This window comes from Nicotiana tabacum, chromosome 14, assembly GCF_000715075.1.
Source record: "Nicotiana tabacum cultivar K326 chromosome 14, ASM71507v2, whole genome shotgun sequence".
Lineage (NCBI taxonomy): Eukaryota > Viridiplantae > Streptophyta > Magnoliopsida > Solanales > Solanaceae > Nicotiana > Nicotiana tabacum.
The window spans coordinates 103,169,200-103,177,799 of NC_134093.1; the positions used below are offsets into that span (position 1 = coordinate 103,169,200).

Here is an 8,600-nt window from a genome sequence, read left to right on the forward strand (position 1 = left end):
AGAAAATTAATCAATATAATTAGGAGGTAAGTTGTGATACCATATCATAGCCCCCTTTGATAGGGTTTCTCCGAACATCTTCAATAGGACAGACTCGATCCCATCGTCCTCCAAGTCATTCATTTTGATGGCACATGTATAAGAGGTTACATGATCATTTGGGTCGGTCGTTCCGTTATATTTAGGTATCTCGGGCATACGGAAGTTCTTAGGGATCAGCTTCGGGGCCGCGCTCGGAGGAAAAGGTTTTTGGACGAACTTCTTAAAATTCAGGCCTTTCAATATCGGTGGTGCTCCTGGGATCTGGTCTACCCTGGAATTGTAGGTTTCCACCTTTTTGTCATTAGTTTCGATTTTCTTCTCCCCTGATTTTATCCGTTTTGTCAATTCTTTGAGCATCTTTATGACCTTGAAGTTAGCCTCGATTCATGTTCATTCGACCTTTCTGCGACCGGTTCATCCCTGCGGGTGACTTCCCGGGGTGGATCGGGTTCAAATATGCTCGGTGCATGGCCTTGGTTCTGTAACTGAGCTAACGCTGCCTGTTGAGCCCGCAAAATTTTAAAGATCACCCGTAAACTGATCTTGTTCCCTCAAATGTTTTATTTATTTTGAGTTACCGATCGAGCTCCACCATAGACGCTATTCTCGGGGTCAGTTGGCAAGCTTGCGTCGATAGCCACATGTGAATTAACGTCAATTGGGTCTCCGACCGGAATTTCGATGGGATCAGCGGGCAGTACCTCATTACCTGTAGCTATGTTGTTATTTTCACCGTGGTAACCGGACTCGTTGTCAATAGGTAGGGGTGCTGATTGAGAGTTCGACATTTTGTGTTTTAACCTGAAATCAGAGACACCTCAAAGAGCAAGCGTAAAGTAGTGTGTGTTATGGAGATTTGTATCAAATAACCATTATTATCCTTAGCCCCACAGTGGGCGACAAACTGTTTACCCTCTAAATCGGATAACAATTAAATTTATATGTGGTTTTAAGGATACGTGATATATCTTGATACAAAATGATAAATCAGATTGAAATTGGAATAAATAATGGGAAAGTAAATGCAAACCACACAAGTTGAACAGTCTTCGCCTAAGAAGGTTAGCCGCCCTCGAGCGAAAAGTGCTTTTATCGATATCAGAACAGAATGCCAAGAGAATAATAAGAACTGAAAATAATAATATATTACTTTGGGATGTGAGTTACAGTGTGTTTCACAAGTAACCAGACCCTATTTATATAGTAGGGGAGTCCTAATTTAGGTACAATTATATAAAAGGTAAATATCTCCTGGTTTGCTGATTTGCCAGTTCGTTATTGATTCATGCCGAGATTCCTGCCGTGATATCCGACCGGTTACGGATATTTCGTCCTTTCATTATTTCGGTCTTCCGTTGGCTATACCGGCAATGTTTCCTCGAGCTTATTCAGGGTCAGGGTCAATTCCGAGATCATGGACTCAATATTTTCTAGGATGGACATTCTAACCTCGTGTTCTAGTTCGATGAGACTCGGGGTCGATCTTCAACCCTTCGTGTTCCGATCCTGATCTGTCATGCAATAGTCGAGCCCGATTTCGACCGTACATACATATATTTATTCAAAGAAATCCCCATTGTTGCACTTTCCTAACTCCTCCCTGATTTATCAATAGATAATGAAAAATTAATTGTTTTCATCATGATCACAACTCTGGTAGTCTATTTGCAGAAACCAAAATAATAGTAAAAAATCTTGAATAAGTTATTGTTTAATCAATGATTAAAGCTTATTTGTTGTCAGATTGTTTTAAAGTAGGACAATTGTATATAATATCGAGTGAGTTAATTTTCATAAAAAATAAAAATTACAAAATATCAGTAAACTTATTTAATATTTAGAGTACTTATTAGTATAAGTTATTGCCTTAAGTATCTAAAGTGATAACAAGACTTTTTTCTTATACAAATGCATACTTTAGTTGAATTTTTATGCTTTCTTTTTCAAGTTATCATAATTATTACGTAATTATTTTGCTCGATCGATTTGTTTATATTAACTCCAAAGATGAATAATCCGAACTAAAATTCAAATAGACCAAACAGATTAAATTTATACCCTATTTAGACAATGTAAATTGTAATATGACTACGTTCAAAAAATTTGGCACCCGGAACCTCTAAATCCTGGATCCGCCTCTAGCTGAGGGTCTATCAGAAACAGTCTCTTTACCTCTTAAGGGTAGGACTAAGGTCTGTAGCAGTCTCGAAATTTATAGATAAACGAGAATAATAACTTTGATTATCATATTTCTGGACAAGAAAGAGTCTTAGTCTATTGGTTTGTTGAGTCTTAAGTTATAAAAGGTCTTGTGTTCAATTCTACTTCATCACAATTTTTAACCACAAATGCTCTCTCAAATATTTGCAAAACAAATGAGCCAGTTGAGGTTCAAACCTCTAAGAGCAAAATAACATACATAGCCAATATAACAAGAGACAATTTATGTGAAGTGATGTCATTTTTTTCTATTTATCCATTTCCTCACTGTATTAATACATATATATTTAGTAAAAAAAATTCGACGAAGCGGTGTCACGTGACACCGCTTCGTTAAGCATGCATCTGCCCTTGAAGGTATGCGTACACACTATCCTCCCCAAATTTTACTTGTGGGACTCCACTAAGTTTTTTATTGTTGTTGTCGATGATGAAAAGTATTAATTAGGACGATAATTTGGCATACACGTTTGTTACTTATTAGACACATCTTAATTAGGTATATATTCGAAAAAATGATCTAATTTTAGGTATACTAAAGTTTTCAGAAGGGTAGGCTAGTGCAATTAAAGTACGTGACATTGCACTGTACTGTATAGTTGGTTTCTGTCACCTTTTATTCAGTCACAGCCAAAAATATACACCTTTATATAATACAACAAGGAATGTGATGGAAGAGATATAGTACAACTGATAGATCACTTATAGAGTCGATCAGTAAATGAAATTCTCCCAATAAAAAACGGAGAACAGAATAACAATGTAAAGTTTTTACATTATATATTAATTATGATAGCGGTTAATTGTCATTTTTATAAGGTATCAGGTCATCTATTAATTATTATCGTAAAAAGTTATTTATAATATCTTATGAGGATTGTATATATATTGTTTTACACTTGCATAGAACTTAAGAGTCTTTCATTTTATATTTAGGATTCTGAAATACATCCAATTTTATAAAGCACGTAGCATCTTCTTCAAAAAAGTACAATTTATATAAAAAATTTCAGTCACACAAGCATGACTTCTCTTTATCTCGATGTTATAACTTTCTTATGTTAAATTACTTAATTAAATAGAGATGAGAGATGAACTCAGAATATATGAACACTCACTTTAGCTTATTTATCAATTTTTATACTAGCTGATTAGATCGTCGCTCCTTTATAATCTATAGTTTTATGATTATTTCGAAAGAAGGAATTTAATCCCAATATTGATTGAAAAAAGTTTAAAGTCGGCATTATTTTTGTTTCTTTGGTAGGTAAGCCACATGCACCAGGGTGTAATTAAAATGGTTAATTACATGTTTAAACCTAACTAGATTCATCATCATACGAGTTCTATAAAACATAATTGTGAGTGCATACTGCTTATGTTTTGGCGGCTTAACATTGTTGTTATATGATCAACAATTTGTTTTTCCATTTTCTCTTTTTATTAAAATAAGATTTTAATTTCTATATATTGACAATATAAGAGAATTTTACAGTATCAAGTCATTAAAAAGATTGTTATAAATGTTAGCTCGGATTAATAATCTGAAAATATAAGACAAGTTTTCTACTACAATATATATATTAACAATGTAAAAATTCTTTAGGAACAGGTGAAACAAGGTTAGGGTAGTATAGTGGCATTCTATGAGACATCCACCTTACCCAAATGACCGGCTACGTGAATTTTAATTGTTGGGTCCACGGCCACGTTGGAGTACCATTAAAAATAGGGCCGGATTTAAATATTTGCTAACAATATAGGTATATATGTCCCAAAAGTATAACATACGTCAAATATATTAATATTTACACATAAAAGGGTAAATCTAACCCTACTAATTTTGATTTTTTTTTTTACTTTTAGCTTGCACCGGAAACTATTTATATTAGGTAGTAAAAAAATATATAAAATTTATATAATTTTTATATTTATATATATATACAAAAAAATATATATATTTTGATTATTATTTTAAAAGCGGTTATACATTCTCATTTTCTTTATCAATTTCCACCTAAACAACGTCCATTTAGGGACCCATATATAGTCCTGACCCTCCATTGCATTTCCCTATGTAAACTAACCCTTTCAGCTGCATCTTTCGCACAAACTCCTAAACCTTTCTGCAAACAAATTTAAGAGCCTATACTTCTTGAAAAAACACAAATTCAACTCTAAGACTATGGATAGATTACCTAAATGTGGAGCAAATTTTGTGTCTCTAACTCCACTTACCTTCTTAACAAGGGCTTCCAAATGTTATGCCGATAGGACCTCCATCATCTATGGTGGTGTTCGTTTCACATGGAGCCAAACTTACGAGCGTTGTTGTTGCCTCGCTTCCTCTCTCCGATCCCTAAACATGGTCAAGAACGACGTGGTAAGTATATAAACAAAATTAACCTTTCAAAGTAATAGTTTGAAATAATATACATTGACATGATGATCAGCAGTGGCGAAGATAGAATTTTTATTAAAGGGAGTCAAAATATAAAGACCGGCTTTGGTTGGTCAAAAAACTAACCGAAAAACCAATCGAAGTTGGTCGGTTTTTTAATATACTTTCTGTATTTTTTTACGAAACTAACCGATTTCAGTCAGTTTTACGAAAATATTTTTGCGTTCCGTGAAATTTATTTTTCAAGAAACCGACCAATTTCGGTGATTTTTTATTTAAAATAAATTAAAATTACTATTCAAAAAACCGACCGAGGCCTGTCATTTTAAAAACCGATCGATTTCAGTCGGTAATTTTAATTATTTCTTTTTAAAAAAAATACCGAAATCGGTCGGTTATTTTCGCGTAAAAATACAAGTAAAGAGTTTAAATAAAATAAAAAAGTGTTAAACCAAAAAAGCATCAATGGTCTAGGAGTAGAATTTGTATCATGCCACGGTACAAATATTGGTTTGAATTCCAATAGTGCATTTTTTAATTACATAATTTTAAAAAAGATCTTTTCGATAATTATTTTTGGGTCAATTGTGGAATTTAATTTCGGTCGGTTGGCTCTACCGACCGCACGATTACTGATCGCCACGAATCATCGGCTTTTGGTCAGGTTTTTTCAATTACCGACTAAAGATCAGTCGTTTTTGACAGTCGATTTTTGCCCTATATATAGTAGTGTTAATTATCATCTTTACGAGGTTATTAATTAGTGTTTATTATAGAAATTTACATGCAGTTACATCATAAGTGATCTGATTCTATAAGTATTTTTTAGAGACATAAAACTCAAAACTCTCATGAGTATGAGATATGTATATGTTTGTGACAATTTTCAAAGCAACAAGTTAGCACTTTTAACATGCATGATTACCGTTTACTCAAGTACTCAACAAAATAACACATGCAACACAAGAAAATGAACAAGATATCCATATATATATATAGCGATTACATCAACAAAATTATGTGTTAATTAGTTATCTTTGCTTATACAGGTTTCAGTGTTGGCTCCAAATATCCCAGCAATATATGAAATGCATTTTGCTGTGCCAATGGCAGGGGCTGTGTTGAATGCCATCAATACAAGGCTAGACGCTAAAAACATTGCAGTCATTCTCAAACACTCTGAAGCCAAAGTATTTCTTGTTAATTATGAATACATTGAAATTACTAAAAAGGCCCTCGAACTTCTACGGTCCGACTTTGAGAGGTCCAAAACTTCTAAAATGCCAATGCCTCTCATCGTTGTCATTGACGATATCAACTCCCCTGAATCCGGGTAGGCGAGCTCGAGTACCAGCAGTTGGTGTTCCAAGGAAATCCAAGTTACACCCCTGAAGAAATTACCGATGAATGGGATCCAATTACCTTGAGTTATACATCAGGTACTGTTGAAATATACGATCATTTTATCTAAAAGTTTAAATTATTAAAAAAAAATACTTTTATTTACTTAATTATGTTTTCAACCGGTACGACTTCGGAGCCTAAGGGAGTTGTATGCAATCATAGAGGAGCATACTTGAGCACTTTGAGTGTAATATTAGGCTGGGAAATGGGTACTGAGCCTGTCTTTTTATGGTCCTTGCCAATGTTTCATTGCAATGGATGGACTTTCCCTTGGGGCATAGCTGCAAGAGGTGGGACTAATATTTGCTTTCGCAACACTACTGCTCAAGAAATGTACACAAACATAGTGTCACATAACGTTACACATATGTGTTGTGCACCTGTTGTTTTCAACATCCTTCTTGAAGCAAAACCACACGAGTACAGACCCATAACAACCCGAGTCCAAATTCTAACAGGTGGCCTGCATCAATTTTTGAAAACATTGAACGACTCGGGTTCCATGTGGTTCATTCTTATGGACTCACAGAAGCCACTGGACCAGCCCTTGTATGTGAATGGCAACAAAAATGGAACAAATTGCCTAGTGAAAATAAATCCAAGTTGAAAGCAAGACAAGGAGTTGGAATTTTAACACTAGCCGATTTTGATGTGAAAAATTACAAGAATATGCAAAGTGTGCCACGAGATGGAAAATCAATAGGGGAAATATGTTTAGAGGGAGTAGTATTATGAAAGGGTATTTCAAGAATGACAAAGCGAATTCGGAAGTGTTTAAAAATGGTTGGTTTTTTACTGGAGATGTTGGAGTAATTCACTCAGATGGGTATTTGGAAATTAAAGATAGAAGCAAAGATGTGATAATTTCTGGTGGAGAAAATATTAGTAGTATTGAAGTTGAAAATGCAATTATGAGACATCCAAATGTAGTAGAACTTTCTGTTGTGGCCATGCCATATTTCAAATGGGGTGAAAGTCCATGTGCATTTGTTATATTGAGCAAAAATTCAGAAATTAAAGAAGTTGATATTATTGCTCATTGTAAATCCAATTTGCCAGGATTTATGGTACCAAAAAAGGTGAAATTTGTGGAAGAATTGCCTAAGACTGCAGCTGGAAAAGTTCAGAAACACAATTTGAGAGCAATATCTAAGACTTTTGTTATTTCAGAAAAGTCAAATCAAACAGGCAAAAATACTATGTCTTGTCTATAAAGTATAATTATCAGAGATTCTTGATGCGGTGACGTTGTTGGATTGTAATAAAAGATATTAAGGGATCATTTGATTCTAATACAAGTTATATATAAATTATAATATGAGGATTATTTATGTATGAATTAGTAATATATGGATTATTTCCTTGTTGGGTGTTTGATTCATTGTACTAAAATCAGATATACAAAGTATTATTTAAATATTTATTTATTTTTTAAACTAAAAAGCAATGAGTTTACAATTATACTCTTGGATACTTCACCTTCATTGGCTTCTAGAAAATACACAAACATAATTTTGTCCTTTTTCTTCTCTGTCCATGTATAAGTTATATATTATTAGTTATTCCATGTTATTGGTGATATAAGATAATACACTCATTGGTAAATTAATTTATACAATGATTAGTTATTTTAGATTTAAAATCTAAATCAAATATTAAATAAAGTTGTACAAAATTATATACCATAATTATTTTCCTCATACATCATACCAAACGACCCTTTAAGTAGGGAGACTCATGATTTCTTTTAAGGGACTTTTTCGTATATATACGAGATTTTAAACTTATTTATACGGTTTATCTAAGTTTTCCTATTTACAAAAAGTAACTAATTTTTTTTACAAAATATATACCAATCCGGTCAAAATCTACAATTTATCTACAACTTAAATATAAATTTTTATACAAAATATAGTAAAAAACTACAATTTAAATAAAATTTATATACAATTTGTAAATAATTATGTTAGTTGTATATATTTTGTATGTCGTTTCTACACCCGACATATAAAATATATATAATTTGTTTATGACTTCTTCTTCGAGTTTCAATCTGAAATAGTCTTGGATAACCAAACTGTGCAGCATATAACTAACATTGGAATTGTGCATCAGAATGGTAGATCACAAGATGCAAAAAAGGGCAGTCCGGTAAACGAAGCATCTCGTGTTCACGTAGGGTCCGGGAAAGGGCTACATCCCAAGGAGTGTGATGTAGGTAGCCTACCCTGATGCAAGTATCAGTGGCTAATTCTATGGCTTGAACCCGTACCATTGCTCCAAGGCTCCCCTTCAATCACAAGATGCCAAAAAAAAAACTATATTCATAGATTACTGGAGTAAATTTCATGGGTGATTATTTAACTTTGTGTTCATTACGCAAAAGTCACTTTTCTTTTTTTTGTTACGTAAAAATTATTCAACTTTGTGTTCATTACCCAAAAGTCACTTTTTTTCTTTTGTTACACATTATTTTATTTTGCTCTATTTATCACAAAAGTCGCTTTGGCCAGATTTTATAATACTTTACTTG

At 33.2% G+C, this 8,600-nt stretch overlaps 1 pseudogene; it reads left to right on the forward strand.

Annotated features, from left to right (window-relative positions):
- The first annotated feature begins 4,354 nt into the window (after nucleotides 1–4,354).
- LOC107775723 (trans-cinnamate:CoA ligase, peroxisomal-like) lies at nucleotides 4,355–7,360 on the forward strand (annotated as a pseudogene).
- The last annotated feature ends 1,240 nt before the right edge of the window (nucleotides 7,361–8,600 follow it).